The sequence below is a fragment of the Chrysemys picta genome, chromosome 1, assembly GCF_011386835.1.
Source record: "Chrysemys picta bellii isolate R12L10 chromosome 1, ASM1138683v2, whole genome shotgun sequence".
In the NCBI taxonomy this organism is placed as follows: domain Eukaryota; kingdom Metazoa; phylum Chordata; order Testudines; family Emydidae; genus Chrysemys; species Chrysemys picta.
The window spans coordinates 359,351,715-359,375,299 of record NC_088791.1 but is presented as its reverse complement, the minus strand read 5'-3'; the positions used below and the strand labels follow the sequence as shown (position 1 = coordinate 359,375,299).

Below are 23,585 nucleotides of genomic sequence, written 5' to 3'. Positions count from 1 at the left end.
AAAGAATTAGTCTGACCAGTCAGACCAATCAGCTTAATTTTGTTACCGGGAAAGATAATGGAGCAAATAATCAAAAAATCAATTTGTAAGCACCTAGAAGATAGGTGATAAGTAACAGTCAACATGGATTAGTCAAAGAACAAATCATGTTAAACCAACTTAATATCCTTCTTTGACAGGATAACAAGCCTTGTAATATAACTCAACTTTAGCCTAAGGCTTTTGATACCATCTCACATGACCTGCTCATAAACAAACTAGGGAACTATCGCTTAGATGAACCTACTATAAGGTGGGTGCATAACTGGTTGGAAAAGCCTACTCAAAGAGCCATTATCAACGCTTCACAGTCAAGCTGGAAGGGGATATTAAGTGGGGTCCCACAGGAATCTGTTCAGGTCTACTCAATATCTTCATAAATGATTTGTATAATGGCATGGAGAATACACTTATAAATCTGCAGATGATACCAAGCTGGGAGGGGTTGCAAGCACTTTAGAAGACAGGATTAGAATTCAAAATGATCTTGACAAACTGGTAAAATGGTCTGAAATAAATGCAATGAAATTCAGTAAGGACAAATGCAAAGTACTACACTTAGGAAGGAATAATCAGTTGCACAAATACACAGTGGGAAATAACCGCCTAGGCAGGAGTACTGCAGAAATGGATCTGGCTGTTAGCATGAATCACAAACTAGACACGAATCACACGGCCCTTCCTGTTTTAATTTCAAACTTACTTCTCCGGGGAAGCTCAGCTCAGACACAGCATCTAGTTTGTCAATGAAATTCCTGGGCTTTATCCCCATTTATGCTATGACCCCTTCACACTGCTCTGGCAGTATATTGTGGACTAAGTGTCAGTAAATTACACCTGCACTCACTTCAAAGCATTGTACCACCACCAAAATGGTGTAAAGGGGGTTTAGTGTAAAGGAAAATTAAACCCCTTTTGGTTTTTTTGCCCTGTTTTGTATGTCATTTGATCATTAAGACAAAGAGATCGAGGTGGCCAAGATCAGTGTCAGAATGCAATGTATACTTAAAGACACATTTCAGAGTGGTAGCCATGTTAGTCTGTATCAGCAAAAACAACGAGGAGTCCTTGTGGCACCTTAGAGACTAAATTTATTTGGGCATAAGCTTTCGTGGTCTAAAACCCACTTCATCAGATGCATGGAGTGGAAAATACATTAGGCAAGTATATATACACAGGACATGAAAAGACGGGAGTTGCCTTACCAAGTGGGGGGTCAGTGCTAAGAAGACAATTCAATTAAAGTGGTATGCCAACATTTTTATGGCTGACTTAGAACAACGCTTCCTCAGCTCTCGTCCCCTAACGCCCCTACTCTACTTGCACTACATGGATGACATCTTCATTATCTGGACCCATGGAAAAGAAGCCCTTGAGGAATTCCACCAGGATTTCAACAATTTCCACCACACCATCCTCCTCAGCCTGGACCAGTCCACACAAGAGATCCACTTCCTGGACACTACAGTGCAAATAAGCGATGGTCACAAACACCACCCAATACCGGAAACCTACTGACCGCTATACTTACCTACATGCCTCCAGCTTTCATCCAGACCACGTCACACGATCCGTTGTCTACAGCCAAGCTCTAAGATACAACCGCATTTGCTCCAGTCCCTCAGACAGAGACACACACCTACAGAAACTGTATCAAGCATTCTTAAAACTACAATACCTACCTGCTGAAGTGAAGAAACAGTTGACAGAGCCAGAAGGGTACCCAGAAGTCACCTACTACAAGACAGGCCCAACAAAGAAAGTAACAGAACACCACTAGCCGTCACCTTCAGTCCCCAACTAAAACCTCTCCAGCGCATCAACAAGGATCTGCAACCTATCCTGAAGGATGATCCCTCACTCTCACAGACCTTGGGAGACAATCCAGTCCTCGCTTACAGACAGCCCCCAACCTGAAGCAAATACTCACCAGCAACTACACACCACACAACAGAAAACACGAACCCAGGAACCTATCCCTGCAACAAACCCTGTTGCCAACTTTGTCCACATAGCTATTCAAGGGACACCATCATAGGACCTAACCACATCAGCCACACCATCAGGGGCACGTTCACCTGCACATCAACCGAGGTGATGCCCCTCTGCCATGTACATTGGCCAAATCGTAGAGTCTCTACACAAAAGAATAAATGGACACAAATCAGATGTCAAGAATTATAACATTCAAAAACCAGTCGGAGAGCACTTCAATCTTCCTGGACACTCAATAACAGACGTAAAAGTGGCAATTCTTCAACAACAAAAAACTTCAAAAACAGACTCCAATGAAAAACTGCAAAACTGGAATTAATTTGCAAACTGGACACCATCAAATTAGGCCTGAACAAAGACTGGGAGTGGATGGGTCACTACAAAAACTAATTTCCCCCTACTGTTACTTACACCTTCTTGTCAACTGTTTGAAAAGGGCCACCCTGATTACCACTACAAAAGTGATTTTTCCTCCCTTGGTATCCTACTGTTGAGAATAGCCCACTTCCACTTTAATTGAATTGTCTTGTTAGAACTGACCCCCCACTTGGTAAGGCAACTCCCATCCTTTCATGTTCTGTGTATATATTCTGCCTACTGTATTTTCCACTCCACGCATCTGATGAAGTGGGTTTTAGCCCATGAAAGCTCATGCCCAAATAAATTTGTTAGTCTCTAAGGTGCCACAAGTACTCCTCGTTGTTTTTTTTAAAGACCCATGTATACTTAAAGACACAGCAGCTCATTTTTACAAAAGCAAGAAATGTTTCAAATGCGAGAAGTACAGTTTGTTACACTTATTTAATTGCTGATAGGAAGATGGAACAAGCAAGCTGGATTTCTAGTAACACCATGAAAGCACCAAAGAAATAGTCACATTTCCACAGGTAAGTGGCACTCGGAGCCCTTTATCCGAGAGATTCCTCATGGGAAGTTAGGGAGCACTGAAACGCTTCTTCAAAAGCATCCAGAAAAGGCTCAGTGATTTCATCAACTGTGACATGTCTCTGGAGTTCTTCGCTCAGGGAGGTGACACCCGTCCCTTCGAGTCCACAAGGAACAATGTGATCAAACCACGTAAGATCTGTGCAGCAGTTCAGCGCCAGCCCATGAGAGGTTATATGCCTTCCACAATGGACACCTGAAAAGCAAAACATACAGGTCACCTCGTTCAGTGCTATGTACCACACACCACCCCTCCCCCAAAGTCATCTTAAATGTCAGATCCCAAGGCCAGAAGGGACCATCGTGATCATCTAGCCTGACCTGTATAACACAAGCTACAGAACTTCCCCCAAATAACCCCGAGAGCAGATCTTTCAGAAAAACATCCAATCCTGATTGAAAAATTACCAGTGATGGACAATCCGCTACAGCCCTTGGCAAGTTGTTCCAATGGTTAAATATCCCCTTCACACTAAGACTCCTATCCACCTTACCACATAAATTGCCCAGCTGATGCGGCACCAATGCTGTAGTGCTTATCAGCAGCGAGGGCGCTGAGACCATAGCTTATCACGTTCACCAATACGGTCTCAATGTTTCCTTGTATTCCCCCAGCACCTGTTATCTCATCTTACACTTCAACTGTAAGTTCTTTGGGGGCAGAGACCTGCCTGTCTGCACTGTATGTGTGACTGGGGTTCCCAGGCTCTATTATAATACAAATCGAGCCCAGGGCACTGGGTTCATTGTTATTGCAGAGACATGCAGGCATGGTGTGCAGTCCCTCATGAGGAAGTGAAATTCTTGTAAATATCTACTTGCTAACCGGGCAAATCCTGCCTATTAGCGGGATTGGCTCTGGTAGCGAATGAGGACAAAGGACAGCATGATGTGCATGTTCGCAGTCATACATAGTAGACCCCTGATTTTCCTGCTTTGCACTGCACAACAGGAGAGCTGGGATTCTACACTACTGTACTGTGACCATTGTCTTTAGAGAATCATAGAGCTTTTCAGTAGCAGAAAATGTCCAGGAATTATTAAGGCCCACGTCCTGAAAGATTTACACATGTGCACAATTTTAGTCAAGAGGAGTAATCCAATGAGATTACACACACGAGTAATGGTACACACATGCAGAAATCTTTCCAGGACTGAGGCATAAAAATGTAGTTCCTAGTGATTTACAAGTAACCTCTAAGATTATTAGAATTGAGATTAGCGTGCGGGGTGGGGGGGGATCTCTATTATTTCAGTATGTGGACTGCCTTTAGCCACACTCCATGTATAATCAGGTCACTCTACCTGCTATTTTCCATGGATCTTTCACACAGCAGCACATGAAAGGAGAAGCAGTTTAATAAAGGCTACGCTACGGCCTTGACTCTGCTAGAAAAGGATCTGCCAGTGTAACTATACCAGCAAACCATCTTAGTGGAGGTGCCGTTTATACCAGGAAGAGTGCATTTGCTGGTATCATTTATATCAGTTCCCTAAATGAAATAAACGATATCAGCAAAAGCATGGTTTTGCTTGTATAACTGCATCTACATTTGTGCTTTTGCCACCACCATCAGGTCAATTATGGGGTGTGATTTTTTCCACGCTTCATAACGTAGCTATACTGGCAAAAATTTTAAGGGTAGATCAGGTCTATACTGTCAAAAACCTCTAGTGTGGAAATATTTATATTGGTATAAAAGTGCTTATTGGATTTCCCTGACCAGGATAAACGATACCAGTATAAACACCGTTATAACTGTCTACACTACCGCTTTACTGGCATATCTACATTAGTAAAAATCACACCCCAAACCAACACAGCAATGCCAGTAAGACTCATTAGAGCAGGGGTCTCAAACACGCGGCCCGGGGGGTTATTTTCTGAGGCCCGCGAGCTCCTCTCAGCCCCCCCCGCCCTTTACCTAGAGCGGCTCCGGCCCAATGCGCACTGGGGGCAGGGCAGGCTGCCTGCCTGCCTGCCCTGCCCCCACGCCGCTCCGGGAAGCGGACAGAACCTGGGGAAGGAGGGGCGCAGGGATGTGTGTGGCTGTTGCTTCGGGCACCACCCCAGCAGCTCCCATTGGCTGCGGTTCCCCATTCACCCCTTTGATCCGGTCTTTCCTAAACAGCACATACCCTCCCATACCTGTACTCCAGTCATGACTACCATTCCACCACATTTCAGTTATTCCCACGATATCCAGTTTCGTTTCTTGGACCAGGAGCTCCAATTCCTCCATTTTGTTACCTAGGCTTCTTGCATTGGTGTATAAACATCTTAATTTATGCTGTTTGGCCTCTCTCACATTCGTTATCCCATTTGGTATGGACACTGTACTGCTAGTATGACCTATTAGTCTAGTATCCATCCCCCCCCTCCTCCTTATGTCCAATCTCTTCCCCCCAGCTATATCCGTTCTTATCTCCGCGTCCTCCCTCTCAATGTTCTAATCTGGTGTGGAGATTAACTGGACATCTCCCAACCGTCTCCCCCAAATTCCTAGTTTAAAGCTCTTTTGATGAGATGAGCCAGCCTCCCTCCCAGAAGTCTATGTCTGTTGAATGTAAAATGATTGTAAGTGAGGATGAAATGGATAAGTTTGGCAATGTGTTTGAGGTGGATATCTGAGAGTTGTTCATTGGTCTTGCAGATATTTGAGGCAGGCAGCAATGCAATCAGGGTTACAGATGTTGATGGATAGGAGGTGACATCCATGGTGACACGGACAGTGTTGTGAAGGAGGCTGTTAATGTTATGGAGCTTCTGGTGGAAGTTGGTGTGTCCTGGATAAAACCGGCCCTTTGTGTGGTGAACTGTTTGAGGATGTTTTTTGAGAGTCCTGATATTCCTTCAGTAAGAGTGTTGTAGCCAGATAAGATGGATCTGCCTGGTTTTCCTTATTTGTGTATCTTGGGAAGCATGTAATAGGTCCCTAGAGGGGAAAGGGTTCACGAACGGTGAGGCTGTAGAGATTCTCTTGGGGAAGGAAGGATTTGATGACATCCTTAAACTCCTGGGTGAATAGTAGTGTGCAATCTTCTTTGATTTCTTTATAGTAGGTGATGTCAGAGTTGTCGGTTGGCCTTGTTGATGTAGCTCATTGAGGTTGAGAACTACAATAGCACCTCTTATCTACTGGCTTGATCACTATCTTGTGGTTGGATTTCATGGACTGTATAGCTATCCTCTCAGCAGTGGAGAGATTGTGGTGGATGTGATGTTAACGATTTCAGTCAATTTTTTTCCTGAAGCAATCAACGTAATGATCAAGTGTGTGGTTTCGTTCTCTGTGAGGAGTCCAGTCAGATGTTTCTTTTTTCTTATGACTATCAGTGGGGACGTGGTAGTTGTGGGTGATGTAGTCTTTGTTGTGAAAGAATTCTTCTAGTTCTCCACGTGAGTAGGGTATCAGGTTCTGTGATGGAGCAGATGATCAGTCCCTTGGCGAGTACACAGAATGTGGTTCTAGTTAGGGGTTTTCTTGATAAGTTGATGATGATAGGGTGTCGCTTAGCATCCATGTGGTGAGTCCTGGTTTCTCTAGGAGATGGTGTTCTGTGGGTTGTGGAGTTGTTGTAGTTGGTTTCCCCTTTTTGTTTTTGTGTTGGATGGCTGTCATCAGGTTTTTTGATATTTTGGGTTTCTTGCATCATCTCCAGGCAGGTTTCCTTGGTCATTCTTCCAGTGTGTGGGAAGCATGTAATGATTTCTTGTTTGAGGTAGTTCCTTCTGGAGATGTGAGGTACAGGAGATGGTTCCTCAGTTTTTTCGGAAGTCCTTCTGCAGAGCTGTTCAGCATATTTGACGTTGTATGTAAGGATCAGAGCGTTATAGATGGTGACTCCTCTGGGGATGATGTTTTGTTTCTTGCATTTGCTCAAGAATTCAATGCCACTGGGAAGTTTGGTTTCATTTTTCTTCATGTTGTGGAAGAGTTGTGATAAAGAGCATACATAATTTACATCATCTTGGAATGGATAAAGTGTTTTCCATGCATGTTGATTTATAATTCCCTCTTTAATCTCATTCATATGTGTATTATAACATACGTAAAACATTCGTTAAATCAGCCCTATTCATATATTCAGCTTTGAATCCAACATGTAACATGAATATAACACATAATGAAACCATCAATATATCCACATAACAAACCTAAATAGTCATATAACATTATTGTAACCCTCACTTCACTGGTCTCCCACTTCCGTCCACTGTTTGATCTTTTCACTAACTGCGACATGCCTATGATTAGGCATCTGAAGAAGTGAGGTTCTTACCCACGAACGCTTATGCTCCCAATACTTCTGTTAGTCTTAAAGGTGCCACAGGACCCTCTGTTGCTTTTTACAGATTCAGACTAACACGGCTACCCCTCTGATACTTGACTAAATTCCTGATAAATTCCCCATATGAAGAGAAACATTCTAAGCCACACTTAAAATTCTAGTCTTTCAAATGGAATCAATCCTCATACCTCTTACTGCTGCAGCTGCTGGTCACCTGACCTCGCGTGTCATATCCAACAACGAAGCCTCTCTGCCTGAAGTCTGAAAAACACCTCTCAAGGTATTTGTACATTCCCTGCAGCAAAACAGAAGCATGAAGAGTTAGGTCCATGATAATGCACACAGCTCAAAGATTACTCTGTTTAGAATTCATTATGCCACAATAATGGGAATAAGACTTGCTTCACTAGAGATGGGTTAATGATAAAAAATGAGCATGAATAAGGTTCAAATAGACAGAAAATCTGCTTTAATGGCATTTGCAGTACAAGTACATTTTTGTTCCTAGAGTGTTCACAGGAAGAGAAAGGTTGCAAATACCCATGAGAATCTAGTCAGGGAGCAGAAACAGATGACCAGACAGAACGGACAGGAAATTAGGTAACAAATCCTTGAAGCAGCAAATACTTGAGATTAATCCACAGGATGAAACATGCTCAAACCATCTGTCAGATAATTGTAAATAATGAACCAATTCATAAAAGAAAAATCTGAATAATTCACACACACAAAAGGGCTACCTTTGTTATACAAGTAGTTCACGTCAGTCTTCCTGCTTGTGTTTAGAGCACAATCTACGGAACAGAATATGTACTAGTTCTCACTTATCTTAAGTAAATTATCTGTTCAACACTGCACATTACTTTAGAAAATGTGACTCGGTATACAACAGTCTTTCATTACAAGTGAATTTACACACCTACCCCAATGGTGAAGCAGTTATCTCATAAGTGTATTTAGTTCACCCTGTTTATCTTTAAGAGGATATTTACTACTGATAATGCTAACATTAAACATATGTCTAGCATGGTCTGAATATTCAGTTATTTACTATTTAGATATTAGAAGTTGTTTATGGCAATTGTTGCTATGTAGCAAATGTATCTAGGAGCACTGATGCATGCAGTAAGCACCATTTTGATCCCCAGTGGTGAGAGGCCCTCTCTTAAAATGAAAATGAAAAGCTGCCAATTCCAAAGTGTTTTCGATAACATCACCATCTTATTGGATCTAGCTTGAACCAACTGCTTTTCTCAAAACTTCCAGTTCCCTTCAGACAGTGGAGGATATGGGAGATGGCACTGCTTGCACTAGAAGACAGAATGGTTACTTACCTTATAGTAACTGTGGTTCTTCAAGATTTCAGCTAAGATGCATCTCCAATTCTAAATGACTGATGAGCAGAGGCCCATTTGGAAGATGGGAGTGAGGAGTCCTGCTTGCCACTAACTGCCTTACAAAATTTAGGTATGTGGATGTTTCTAAAGCACACTTTAGTGGAATAAGCTTTGATACCAGCCATGCGATAGCAGCCTGAAATGCACTGTAATCCACTTAGGTTCAGATAGTATCTCGGAAACTACTTGTCCCTTAGAAGCAGGAGAAATGGCAACAACAAAAACAACAACAACAAAAGACACGAAGTGTCTGAAGGGCTCTGTCCTATCACAGGCCTAAAAAACAAACATCTAAAGTGGGGGAATTTCTTCTCCACTGGAGAGGAATGGGGTTTTGGAATGAAGACAGGTAGATTGGTTCAAATAAGTGTGACAAGTTAAGAAATAAATTTGGGATGAGGTCTCAACAACCACCTTATCTTTACGGAATATTGTGTGAAGGGTCAGCCATGACAGCTTGTAATTCGGTGGCGGCGGGTTAATTTGAAGGAACAGCAGTTGACTCCTGGAGAGAGGGAGAGAAGATTCTTTGGGTGGCTTCTGGGAGGAGAGGAAGCTCCACTAGGTTCTCTAAAGCGTAGAATGTCCCTTTCAGTGCAAGAACTAGAAAGGTTTCTGACCATTGTTATGTCTAGTCAGGTTAAATAAATTTACTGTTTATCAAACCAAGCAGTTGGAAGTGTAGCCAGTTGGTGGGTTTTGGAAGGGAGTTGCAAGGCCCTCGAAAACAGAATTAGGATAAGCAGCCAAGATAGGCACGTATCCCGAGAAGACTAGAGAGGTTAAATGGCTGCACTAGTGATCCACAGACCCTGATAAATATGGTGTGCACCCAGGAAGGGGCAGGTCATGACAAGAAGGTTTTATGTGTAGCCTCATGCCCTTTTGGGATGCAAGTCCTTGTATATGGAGGTGGTCCAGGTATGCACTGCACCCTGTTCCTGATGCAGCTGTGATCAATGTCTTTGTAGGCAGTAGTGTGGAGAAGGGTACCAGCTGGTTTGACCACCTGTTTGGTACGGACAGACTGGGAGCCCAGAGTAGAATTGGCATGCTTATTTGATGTTTTGCAGTGTGATACATTGACTTTAGCCAGCCTTTAATGCACACAGATGAAGTCTGCTTAGTAATGTCACACATGTGCAAGCTAACACGTGGCTCAGAAGTTTGTGGCAGGTTTTTTCTGTGGTGTCAATCGTCTGGATAGAGCAAAATCTATACTTGGGAAAATATATTTTTGCTGATTTTGAATAGATTGACGTTTCTAAAAACTGATACGCAGAGAGATTTTTCATAGTTTACCATGTGGCTCAGCTGTCTGAATTCAGCCAATCATCCAGATATGGAAAATGTGAATGTCATCTCTCCTTACATGTGCTGCCACAACAATTAGGCATTTTATAAAAATTTTTTACTGTGGAGAGACCAAATGGCAGCACTTCGTATTGGTAATGACTGGGCCCTACTGTAAATTGTAGGTGTCTTCTGTATAGATTGCCCTTGGTATTTAAAAGCTTGCAATTTGGGGTAGAGATGTAGATACCAAATTAGCAAAGTGTAGCGCTGGTGCCTTTTAAGAAATGTAACTTCATCTGTATGTGCACACAAGGGTCCATGCTCTTAAAGGGTTAGTCCGCAACAGTCATGGGATTTCTGACAGGCTAGTTAACATGCTTATCTGATGCTCAGTATGTTCTGTTCACACAGCTTTGATCTTTCTCATGCTCTTGACTGCACTATGAATTTATGTTCTCTCACAAATGGGTTTCGTTTTTTAAATCGCTTTGGTTAAGAGACAATTGCATTCATCTATTTGAGTGCTGCCAACTCTTGTGATTATGATGAACCTCCACGTTCTGGGTTTTCTTAAAGCCCCAGCTCCTGGAGTCATGGGATTGTGAGAATCTCAGCTTCCATGCAAGTAACAATTTAAAAAAGTGAACCCTACATTTGCAAAAGCCCAGAAGGCAATTTTTTTCTTATTATTTTGGGGAACGGATTCATTTTTGAATGCTTGGGATTGACAGTGCTGCTACTCTATAGCAGTGGGAGAATATGTATTAGGCGATTTCTTGGCCACTAGGAGAAGTGGTGCAATTGCTCACTTCCATTTAGGTAATCTCTAAATTAACTGAATTTGCCATGAACAATTGCACTTAGGCCACGTCTACACTAGCAAGCTTACAGCGGCACAGCTGTACCAATGCAGCTGCGCCACTGTAAAATCGTTCGTTTAGCCGCTCTTTGCCAACGAGAAAGAGCTCCCCCATCACCATAATAAAAACACTTCCAAGACTTTCAGTAACTATGTTGGCTGGAGAAGCTCTCCTGTCGACACAGCGCGATGCATGCTACCATTTAGACTGGTGAAACTTGTCGTTCAGGGCGGTGGTTTTTTCCTACACTCCTGAGTGACATAGGTTTTGCTGACACAAACGGTAGCCTCGACATGGCCTAAATTCCCCTCCCTATCTTGCATGCCACCATTTATCCCTTTTGCTTCCTTCCACCCAGCAATGCCCAGCTCCAGCATCCTTAGGCCACGCCCAGCTTTCAAATCCTTCTTTGCACATATGGCAGAATGATGGGGGCCTATCACTAGCCTGGTATGTTACATCCCCTCTCCTCTCTCCCACATCTGCCTCAGGGTATGTCTACACTGCCAAGTTTTTTTGCCAAAAGTTAGACCATTTTTATTAAACCGCTTAATTAAACTGCTGTTGCATGCCCACACTGTACTCCTTGTGTCGCTGGAGCCAGAGCCGTCCCTTGAGTAGGGCAAATCGGGGCAACCGCCCCGGGCCCTGCGTTTTGGGGGCCCCCGTGCTCTGATAAAATAGGAACTGTCCCAATATTAGCCCTTTGTCCCACGTCCTGACTGATGTACAATGGGGACGCCATTTGTCCCAATATTCAGGTGAGGTGGGAGGGTGAGCGGGGTGAGGAGGTGAGTGGCAGGCAGGCAGGTGGAAGGGGAGTAAGGAGGGGGAGGGGTGGGCGGCCAGACAGCGAGGAGGAGAATGGCGGACTAGTGGAGTGCTGGACAGGAGGCGAGGAAACTAACATGGAGGTGACAGTCAGCTAGGCGGGTGAGGAGACGAGCGGCAGGCAGGTGTGCTGACAGCGAGGAGGAGAGCAGCAGGTGAGGAGGCAAGGGATGGCCCGGCGGCCGGCAAGGAGGCTGATTTGTCCTAGGCCCTGCACCCCCTTAGGGACAGCCCTGGCTGGAGCGCATCCACACCAGCCCCTGGCTCCCTCTCTGGCTCTGCACAGCATGTCACACACACACACACACACACACACACCTCTGTGTACGTACTGTGGGAGACAGCAGGAACATTCCACATTAAAGATTTGCTCTATGATTCCAGGAGCAGCACAGCACGCCAGCTGTCAGAAGGGAACAGACACATGCCTGCAAGACTGCAGAGTTCAAAACAATGAGCAGCACCGTCACTGCAGGCATTATGGGACATCTCCAGAGGACAATGACAGTGATATTACATTGGTAGATGTGCAGGTGAACGAGCCCCTGATGGGGCTCACATCAGCCATACCATCAGGGGCTCGTTCACCTGCACATCTACCAATGTAATATATGCCATCATGTGCCAGCAATGCCCCTCTGCCATGTACATTGGCCAAACAGGACAGTCTCTACGCAAAAGAATGGACACAAATCTGACATCAGGAATCATAATACTCAAAAACCAGTGGGAGAACACTTTAACCTGTCTGGTCATGCAGTGACAGACCTGCGGGTGGCTATATTACAACAGAAAAACTTCAAAAACAGACTCCAACGAGAGACTGCTGAGCTGGAATTGATATGCAAACTAGACACAATCAACTCAGGATTGAATAAGGACTGGGAATGGCTGAGCCCTTACAAACATTGAATCTATCTCCCCTTGTAAGTATTCTCACACTTCTTATCAAACTGTCTGTACTGGGCTATCTTGATTATCACTTCAAAAGTTTTTTTTCTCTTACTTAATTGGCCTCTCAGAGTTGGTAAGACAACTCCCACCTGTTTATGCTCTCTGTATGTGTGTATATATATTTCCTCAATATATGTTCCATTCTATATGCATCCGAAGAAGTGGGCTGTAGTCCACGAAAGCTTATGCTCTAATAAATTTGTTAGTCTCTAAGGTGCCACAAGTACTCCTGTTCTTTTTGCAGACTTTCTGTTTTCATTCTTCAACACAAAATTACTTTTGCTTACGTTGTAGGTATTGTGGAACTAATTTTGAAGTGTGACTCTACAATTGACAGTAGATGTATAGATCCCTTCTCCCTCCTCACACACGTATCAGGTTTAAATGCCCACTTATGAAACCCCCCAAGCAGTCACATATTCCATGGCAAAACCACAGAACCCTGAGACATTCCCGGGTTGGAAATTCTGTGACATCTTCAACTAGATTAACAAATTAAGATTTTACTGACTATCAAATTGAATAGTACAATCAGAATATACACTCTGTTGAATTCAGTTTTCTGCTACTCCATTTTTTAATTTTCAATGTGCTGCACAATTTGTACTGAAGACCAGGGCCGGCTCCAGGGTTTTGGCCGCCCCAAGCAGCCAAAATACACACACACACACACACAAAGCCGCAATTGCGATCTGCGGCGGCAATTCAGCGGGAGGTCCTTTGCTCCCAGTGGGAGGTCCTTTGCTCCCAGCGGGAGTGAGGGACCGTCCGCCGAATTCCCGGATGTGCCGCCCCTCTCAGGAGCAGCCGCCCCAAGCACCTGCTTGAGAAGCTGGTGCCTGGAGCCAGCCCTGCTGAAGACAAATCGATGAAGTATAAAAATCAGGGGAAACCTGAAGGTTTTGGAAGCAGAGGAGACAGTTGGGACTTTTGGCACCTGAGAAGGTGAGTGATGCCAACATTATCAGCAGTGAAAGTTGCATTTTTAACTGCCATAATTAGGTTTCAAAACAAACACTAATTGAGATAATAGGACAGTTCACACCTCAGAACTATTGTTCCTATCTTTCTGCAAACACTGCATTAGATACACTGTTCGCATTTACGTTTTCTTCCCATCCATAAAGGGATTTTTTAAAAATACTCATTCTAGAACACAATTCTACAATAAATTGCACAGCCACAGAATTTCAGAGTACACAAATCCATGGCCACCAGCCTATACAAAACTTACAATTCCTGCTACGAGGGTAGAGCCAATTCCTGCAATTATTGCAGGTCAATGGATGTTTTATTAATGTTTGCAAATGGAAGCAGGATCAGCCCCTAAAAATCCAATATGACTGTAGTATGGAAAGTATTTTCTCAATGTTCCTGAGCGACAGGGAATTTAAAATTTTCTGTGACACAACTAATTAATCTCTAACATATAGTTTAAAGCATTATCACCCTGATAGTACCACTTAAACCACGCTCTTGATTTTTAAATTCTATTGTAGAAAAAAATCCAAAGACCTGTTTATTCTTTATTAATCATCTCAACTTACTAGCATTTGCACCTGCACAATAATACAAGACCTAAGGTTAGGTTTTTAGCCTATTGAAGGTTTGTTTAAAACAGCTTATCTCATGAATGCAAAATGCACTGTTCTTTCTGCTTCCTCAGCAAATGAAAACAAAATGACTTTGTGCATTTCCCAAAACTCATTGTTTTTGTCCCCATGGTCAGGATGACCCCCAGTGATTCCGTTCCTGGTGCGCTGACTTTAAGTTGTTTTAACATCCTCCTGTTGACACCATATACAAAACAGAGCTTCCAATGCTTAATCTACATATGAATCAAGGCGGATAGCTGAATCTACATCCATTTGTCTGGCAAAACCTGTTTGCCCGCAGATTTTAAAGCTTTTTTCGAGTACATACACACCACTCAAATATCCCATGTACATACATCTTGCAATGTATACGAGAATCAGTATGACACATTTTTATTAGATGTCTCACACTTTATCTTCTTTGGATAAATACTATGAGAGCAATATGTCGGGTGTAGTGAGTTTGTCAGATGTGCCAGAAGGTACTGTTACAGAACAATGAATCCTTTACCAGATTTCAGAGTAGCAGCCATGTTAGTCTGTATCCGCAAAAAGAACAGGAGTACTTGTGGCACCTTAGAGACTAACAAATTTATTAGAGCATAAGCTTTCGTGGACTACAGCCCACTTCTTCGGATGCATATAGCCTATGCATTCTATATGCATCCGAAGAAGTGGGCTGTAGTCCACGAAAGCTTATGCTCTAATAAATTTGTTAGTCTCTAAGGTGCCACAAGTACTCCTGTTCCTTTACCAGAGGGATTCTTAGGATCTCAGCAAAACCTAAACATTGCTGTATTGAGAACCCCGAAGTGAAATTAACAATGAAAGGGAAATTGGTTTCACTGATTGTCACTGAAAGAGCTGAAGGAAATGAAAAAGGAAGTTGCATAAAAACTTAAAAAGCAAATAAGACATTTAATTTTTTTTAGCTTTTTCTAGTATTTTCACCTGTTAGAAATAATACACAGTTTAAGTCGATGAAACTAAAGTATCTCAACTCCTACATTTACTTCAAATTACTCTAGTCAGCTTGATACCTCCATCTCTTCCTTATTCTGTTTAAGCTAAATTATTCTACTCTTTTTAGTTTCTCCTTGTATAAAGGATCTTTGTAGACCTTTTCTATTTCTGTTACAAGATGTCCTCAGAGATAAAGTGCTATTTAGTTCTCAACATCAATGTTAGTTCACTACGTCACCTGAATCTACACAGAACAGCAGTTCTTTTAACCAGGGATCCTTATGGACTCTGTTACATATCATTTAACCTTTGTCCTTTTTACCTCAGAAATAATTCAAAGCATCAACATGTTTGCCTAAGTTGACATGGCAGACATCTGTTGACTTGTACACTCCAGTGTGCAATAAACCATAGTAATGCATTTTTCAAGCCTCTCCGCAAGCCTGGCTTAAATAGCACCAAGGATTCTTCACTAACAAATACTAATAGTGGAGCGGTATTAATTTTTTTGAAGATTTGATTGCCAGTACATCTTAGGTTCAGTTTTAAGAAACTAATACCAAAGTATTGCCTTACCTTACAGCCTCTTATTTAATTGAACTGCTAATTCCTTATGGCCTTATTTGCACATTGAGATGCTTTTGCTATCCCCAAAATACACCTGCAGCGAGTTATGGCTAGGATTTTTGTCCTTCAGCTTTATAATAATCTTCTTTGGCCACTGAAATGCATATGGAGTAATTTGAGAATATTTCTTCTCTTTGGTTTCTGACAATTCGTTGTGCTCAATTTGTCATTGTTGCTTGGAGAAGCGTGCTTTAAAGGTTTTGTAAGGAGAAAGATCTTATATTAGTTCCACTGTCAGCCTTTAGAAGACAATTTCATCAATGCCCCTATTTTAGTTTTATCTTTAAATGCAACTTTACAACAACAAAATAAGAAAACTACAGTACAGTTGCACTGCAGCATCTTTTCCAAGTGAAACAGCTCATCTGTCATAATCTTCCGTGTATACACAGCCACCACTACCAGTCCACATCAAGGATCATAGCCACCAACCAAGGCCCAATTCTGCAATAAGCTCGGTGCAAGTGCACCACTATGCTGGCAGAGCCCCCACTGAAATCAATGGGACTGCTCACAGGGGTCTGCACATCCAGAATTACGGCAGTTCCACAAGTCAAGCAAGTTTTCGCCACTTGCTGTTCAGATAACAGCTTTGCAGTCTTGTGCTGCTTGACACCAGTATAATAATCCCTCTTCTCAGGCACAGAATGACATCCATATTCCCATTATGGAGACTCTCCATTTACCCACCCCCAGAACTCAATATCACATATAGCCAACACTAAAAGTTAAGACTACTCCACTGAGCATGCTCAAGTAATCAGACATCCATTAGAGCAGGGGTGGGCAATTTTTTTGGCCCGAGGGCCACATCTGGGTATGGAAATCGTACGGCAGGTCATGAATGCGCACAAAATTAGGGGTTGGGGTGCAGGAGGGGGTGAGGGCTTCGGCTGGGGGTGCGGGTTCTGGGGTGGGGCTGGGGGTGCGGGTGCAGGAGGATTGGAACTGAGGAATTTGGAGGGTGGGAGAGGGATCAGGGCTGGGGTAGGGGGTTGGGGCACAGGAGGGGATGAGGGGTGCTGGCTCTGGGCAGCGCTTACCTCCAGCAGCTCCCAGAAGCAGTGGCATGTCCTCCCTCTGGCTCCTATGCGGAGGCACAGCCAGACAGCTCTGCGCGCTGCCCTGTCCGCAGGCGCTGCCCCTGCAGCTCCCATTGGCTGTGGTTGCTGGCCAGTGGGAGCTGTGGGGGCAGTGTGCAGAGCATCCTGTCTGCCCCTACGCTTAGGAGATGGAGGGGGGACATGCTGCTGCTTCCGGGAGCCGCACGGAGCGGGGCAAGCACCCAACCCCACTCCCCGGCTGGAGCATTGCTCTCCACAACAGGTTCTCAGACACTATGGTGACAGGAGCCTTATAAGAGGATTATATCAGATCTTCAGTGAAAGAAGCTTGTTTTCATACCACTCGAGAAGCATATTCCAACACTATATAAAGTCAGCTAATGAAAACACGCAGCCCACCTACTCCCAACTGAGGTTGGGACCCTACAGTGAGCTCCATGTGGGAGATGTTCTGCTCAAAAAAACCCTGTCCTGGGACCCCTTTTTGAGTAGTCTGTACATGCCCAAACTCAATCTTGGGAGAGCAAAGAGAAAATGAAAAGAATTCAGACATGAAAAATGGGACCAAGGAGAGGGGGGGAAATGCTCATAGCAGAATAGGCTAGCGTTTCATTTAGTCAACTATGTGGCCTACAGATGAGGAGGAGTGAAGACGGGGGGGGGGGGGGGGAGAACAGGATGCTGTTGTATCTTGTAAACTTGAAAGAGCTAATTTCTCAGCAATAGAAATATGAGACGGGATCAACAAAAAAACCTGACAAAAAGAGAGGAAACTGAGGAAAAAGTAAATGAGCAGAAAAGGAAACAAATGGAAAACTATGATGGAAACAGAATTTAGATTAGTGAAAGTTTCCTTTGTACAAACGCCTACGTGTGATGTTATTCTTTGGAAAGCATCCTACAGCTCTTAATCTGAGGAAAAAAAGGAAAAGTCAATATTAGCAAGCTAGTGCTATTTAGCCTGGAGTCAAATGGTTTCCTGTTGTTCCTCTTGGGCACTGCAGATTAATGGCTAAAGTGGGTGTTTGTTAGCCACAGGCAGTTGCAGGTACATTAAAAACCTAAAATGATAACAGTCCAAAAGGTTGAGGGTTGTGTATTAATTAGGCTCCTGTGACAATGCGGTTCTGGCGGAACCCAACTGAGAGTGCCAACTCAGGACAAATTGCTCAAATAGGGCAGTTACAGACCAAGGCTGGGGTTTTTCCACCTCTAAGGCAAACCAAACCAGCCAGACTAAGAGGACTTCAGTCTCACCCCACTGGCTAACTGCAAGTCTCACAAGCAATCTCCTTAGATACTCCAGTTTCCCAGTATTACCACCAGTACCACTCGTTATGGGGACAAATGGTTATGAAAACCAATACCCCAGTAAAAGAAAAAGGTTCTCCTGATCCCAAAGGACCAAGCCCCAGACCCAGGTCAATATACAAATCAGATCTTACCCACAAATCACGCTGTTGCCAATCCTTTAGAATCTAAAATCTAAAGGTTTATTCATAAAAGGAAAAAGATAGAGATGAGAGTTAGAATTGGTTAAATGGAATCAATTACATACAGTAATGGCAAAGTTCTTGGTTCAGGCTTGCAGCAGCGATGGAATAAACTGCAGGTTCAAATCAAGTCTCTGGAATACATCCCCCGCTGGGATGGGTCCTCAGTCCTTTGTTCAAAGCTTCAGCTTGTAGCAAAGTTCCTCCAGAGGTAAGAAGCAGGATTGAAGACCAGATGGAGATCAGGCATCAGCCTTATATAGTCTTTTCCAGGTGTAAGAACACCTCTTTGTTCTTACTGTGGAAAATTACAGCAACATGGAGTCTGGAGTCACATGGGCCAGTCCCTGCATACTTTGCTGAGGTACAAGGCGTATCTGCCTTCTCTCAATGGGTCCATTGTATAGCTGATGGTCCTTAATGGGCCATCAAGCAGGCTAGGCAGAGCTAATCTCAGCTTGTCTGGGATGTCACCCAGAAGCATAGCATAAGTTTGCCATACAGACAGTATAGAGCCAATATTCCTAACTTCGACTACAAAACTGATACACACATATAGACAGCATAATCATAACCAGTAAACCATAACCTTGTCCTAGACACCCCATTTGACCCCCTTTATACAAGATTTGGGTGCCACTACAGGACCTTGGTTGCAACAATGATCTATATGGTCCCAGTTTATGTCAATAACGTCACAGCTCCAAAAACTGGTTTTAAAACGGAGACAGCAAGTATTTGTTTACAATGACAATGCTATGGGATGAAAGCTTCGCAGAAGTAAATTAATCAAGTATGTGCAAGGCATGTTTTGCTTTGTCTTTGGCCAAAGGAAAGCTATCATAATTAAGGAGTTTAAAAGCAAAAACAGAGAAACCATATATATAAAGATTATAATTCAAAAAAATCTTATTCACTATATTCATTTTTGATAAGGATATCATACTACCTAGCTGCAATAGCAAAAAATCTTATCAAAATATTTTCCCATTAAAATTTAGTATTTAAAAAACCTGTTTTTAATGTTCTTCTATCTAGCATCATTTCAGGAGACAAGAACCAAAAATCCTGCACATTTTACCTTCATGCTTTGTTCAAATACATTCATTCAATGAGATGTTTGTTGAATAAGATCTGGTGTTTGGATTTTAAGATGTTGCACTTTGGGCTGCAGTTGCATGAGAATTCTGGAAATCAGGCACTAGCACAAAGTGAAACTGACCTAAAAGCAAGTGTAAACCAAGCGATTTTGACACTTTATTCCCACTGTCTAAAATTAAAAGTGTAAACTTCATAAATTAGAGGTTTTAAAAATTCATTATTAATCTTAGGTATTTAGTAACACAGGTCAGGAAGCTTTTTAAAAAGCAAACCATTTTTAACCTGACAATGTACCTAGGAATTACTTTGTGGAAGTTCTATGCCCTGTGTTATACAGGAGATCAGATTAGATGATCACAATGGTCCCATTTGGTTTAGAATTGATGAATCTCTACAAGAAAAATGATTAGCCAGATAATCCACAATATTGGATCCTGACTACATTCTAGAATTAAATTTTAGTGTTTTGTGAAAACTGGAATAGTTGTGCAGCCCTTTTGGTGCCTCGTTCTATTTTTAAAATAGCATGCTACAACGCCAATCTCCATGTTTAAGGTTGAAAGAATGACGTAAGTCTATGTTTAAACGTTAGTTTTCTAGATTCAGAAAGTCAAGACAAATAAAAAGAGTTACAATGGCCTCACATAATTCAGTGTAAATATACTTTAGGAACATGGATAATTACCAGTATAATGTTTTTAAACTCCTTTAATGTCAATACAAGGTATTCTTCACTTCTTGTCCCAAGCAGCTGTGCATGTGCTATTAAGCAGTTGCTAGGTTTCAGGTGACTACATTCAGTACTAGCCAAAATATTCTCTTTACAAAGAGTTCTTACAATCAATGAAATTTATAAGAGCTTTGATATCCTAAAACGAGCCAAATCCTACAAAAGCTTATCACATGTATGCAATTTTGGCTTCAGCAGGAGACAGGTCTTTGCAGGATCAAGCCTAACAATGGAACTCTCATATCAAAACAAATTAATAAGCCATCTAGTCTGTTATCAGGGACAACAGCCAATACTCAATGCTTCAGATGAAAGCATTCCAACACCATAATGCATCTAATTATGTAATACCATTGGATACTCTGGCTCATTGACCCCAGCTGCTGGTGAGCTTGTGCCATGAAGTATTATAGCCTTTATTTTTTTAGGCTAGGCAGAGTAAGTGTAAATGCTATCCCTATTTATATAGATGCCTAATCCTTTTTAGGATTTACAACACTATATTCTACGGCAGTGTATTCCTTTAGGTAAATTACACCTTGCATTAAAAATATGTTTGCCTATTTACATTTTTTGCCTTTTTCATATTGAATTCCCCCCTCAGAACCTGTCAAATCACCACAAAGAGTTTCTTATATTGTCCTTCTACATTAGGACCAGATTAATTCTCTCTGGGATTTATCTGAAAAGAGAAACCATTGAAACCATTCCCCTTAATATCTTCTTATAGGCTGCATTATGTGCTAAACAGATTACAACAGAACATAGTGTTTACTCCCATCTGTGATTCCAGGATCTTCATATGCCACATTCCTCCCCCCATATATTTTTCAAATGACTGCTCTCCCCCTTCTCCCTTGTTGCATGAGAGCTCAACTCATCACTACCTGAGCAGTCGGACAACCTCATAAAAGGAGCATTAGTTACTGGGCAAGGGAGAAGGAGAACTGGAATGAGATGTCACGAGACCAGATCTGACACTTATTGGCAAAAAACAAGAGAGATGAGGAGGATAAACACATTACCAAGGGCAAAGCCAACTAATGCCAAATTAATGTGTCCGCAGAGGGAACAAAGACACCCACACCGAGTGGTCATGTTTGTTTTTTAAATGTCTCAAGACAGCAGTATCCAGTGGTGACTAAAATACACTTTTTTAAGGAACAGCAAAGTGCACCTTAGTGGGATACAATCTGCAAAGGGTGGGGGAATGTAACTCCCATCGGAGAGCTATCGGCCAATGATGGGATAACCAGTGATCTGCGAACACGGCATGATGCCCTTTGGCGCAATCCAGTCACTCCAAAAGGCAGACACGCTGCCTCTAGCGCATAACAAGTCTCCCCCCTGCGGGCGGGTCACACTCGGGTCTAATTCCGGGGGGCTGGGTTCAGTGCAGGGCTAACGGGGGGGGGAAATCTGTGGCTATTGATTTACAGGGGGTCAGACGAGAGGATCTGGTGCTGCCTTCTGGCATGAAGCCCTCCCCACCCCAGCTCCCAGCCACGCGCGCACCCCCGGCAGCCCTCCCCCGAGCCACGCGCGCACCCCCGGCAGCACCCCCCCGAGCCACGCGCGCACCCCCCGGCAGCCCCCCCCCGGCAGCCACGCGCGCACCCCCCCCGGCAGCCCCCTCCCCCGAGCCACGCGCGCAACCCCCCGGCAGCCCCCCCCCCCCGGCAGCCACGCGCGCACCCTCGGCAGCCCCCCCCCCCGCCCCGGCAGCCACGCGCGCACCCTCGGCAGCCCCCCCCCCCCCCGCCAGCCACGCGCGCACCCTCGGCAGCCCCCCCCCCCCCCGCCAGCCACGCGCGCACCCTCGGCAGCCCCCGCCAGCCACGCGCGCACCCTCGGCAGCCCCCCCCCCCCCCCGCCAGCCACGCGCGCACCCTCGGCAGCCCCCCCCCCCCGCCAGCCACGCGCGCACCCTCGGCAGCCCCCGCCAGCCACGCGCGCACCCTCGGCAGCCCCCCCACCCCGGCAGCCACGCGCACCCCACGGCTCAGCCCCGGCCGCTCCCGGGCAGGGCACACCGCCGCAGACCCCCCGCCCATCGGGTCCCCACCTTGTCCCAGCTGAGCCATTGCCCGACCGCCCTGTCGCCTCAGAGTAACGGTCCCTCCGCTGTGCCCCCCGCGCGCCGAGCACTAGCAACACCACCAGCCGCAGCCCCGCCCCTTCGCCGGCCCCGCCCCCAACAGCAGCCGCAGCCGCGTTCCAGGCCACGCCCACCCAGAGCCAACGGCACCATCCCGGCACGCGCGCTCCTGGCCCCGCCCGCCTCCGACTCCGGCCGGCGCTGCTGCGTGCCCGTCCCTGTACTGCCCCTCTCGCGGTGCCCCACGGGAAATGTAGGTCTCCCTCCCCCCGCGGGTCGAGCTGTGGGAGGAGACTCGGGAGAGTGAGGGACTCCAGTTCCCGGCAGTCCCTGCTCTCTCTCGCGGAGTTGGACGCCGCCAGTGTTTAGGCGGCTCGGGCTGACCCACTGTGGGTGCCCACCAAGTGTTCCCCTCTTGGTCAGAGACCATCTCACGCAGCCATGGCCCACTCCGGCCCCCAGTGACGCCAATGGGAAACCCCACCTTGATGGCAGCAGGATGGGGACTAGTGAATCATGGAATCTCAGGGCTGGAAGGGACCTCAGGAGCCAGCTAGTCCAACCCCTGCTCAGAGCAGGACCAATCCCAACTAAATCAAGTGCACACACCAGCAATGATGTGCAGCCACCTCTGGGGCAGGGAGCAGCTGCTGAGCACTAGCCAAGAGTTTAGGACAGGAAGTGCAGGTCACAGAGCAGCTGAGTGGGCTCAGCGCTTGGCAGGCAGGATTCCAAGAGCCCGTCCCACTTAAGAAGGAAAGCAGAAGGGTTTGGCATAAGTAAAGCATAGCTGTTCTTCTCACAAGCATGCCTGCCCAGCAGGTGCCCTGAGCCTGGGTATCGAGGTGTGTGTCTAGGGGGGGATATAATAGAGGTCTATGAAATCACAAATGATGTTGAAAGAAGAACAGGAGTACTTGTGGCACCTTAGAGACTAACAAATTTATTAGAGCATAAGCTTTCGTGGACTACAGCCCACTTCTTCGGATGCAAGCTTATGCTCTAATAAATTTGTTAGTCTCTAAGGTGCCACAAGTACTCCTGTTCTTCTTTTTGCGGATACAGACTAACACGGCTGTTACTCTGAAACTTGAAATGATGTTGAGAAAGTGAATAGGAAACTTATTTACCCCTTGGCATAACACAAGAACCAGGGGTCACCCAATGAAGTTAATAGGCAGCAGGTTTAAAACTAACATAAGGAAGTACTTCATACAATGCACAGTCCAAACGTGGAACTCATCAGGGGAGGTTGTGAAAGCCAAAAGAATAGTGAATAGTGAATCAGGTTCAAAAAAGAATTA

The 23,585-nt window shown here is 44.6% G+C and overlaps 1 long non-coding RNA gene across 1 annotated transcript; it reads right to left on the bottom strand.

Annotated features, from left to right (window-relative positions):
• Window positions 1-1,020: 1,020 nt before the first annotated feature.
• Window positions 1,021-22,390, bottom strand: LOC135983721 (uncharacterized). The gene is made up of 3 exons (XR_010601476.1): window positions 22,249-22,390; window positions 7,461-7,567; window positions 1,021-3,175 (listed from the first exon to the last, which is right to left on the bottom strand). It is a non-coding gene; the product is annotated as an uncharacterized LOC135983721 (long non-coding RNA).
• Between the last annotated feature and the right edge of the window lie 1,195 nt (window positions 22,391-23,585).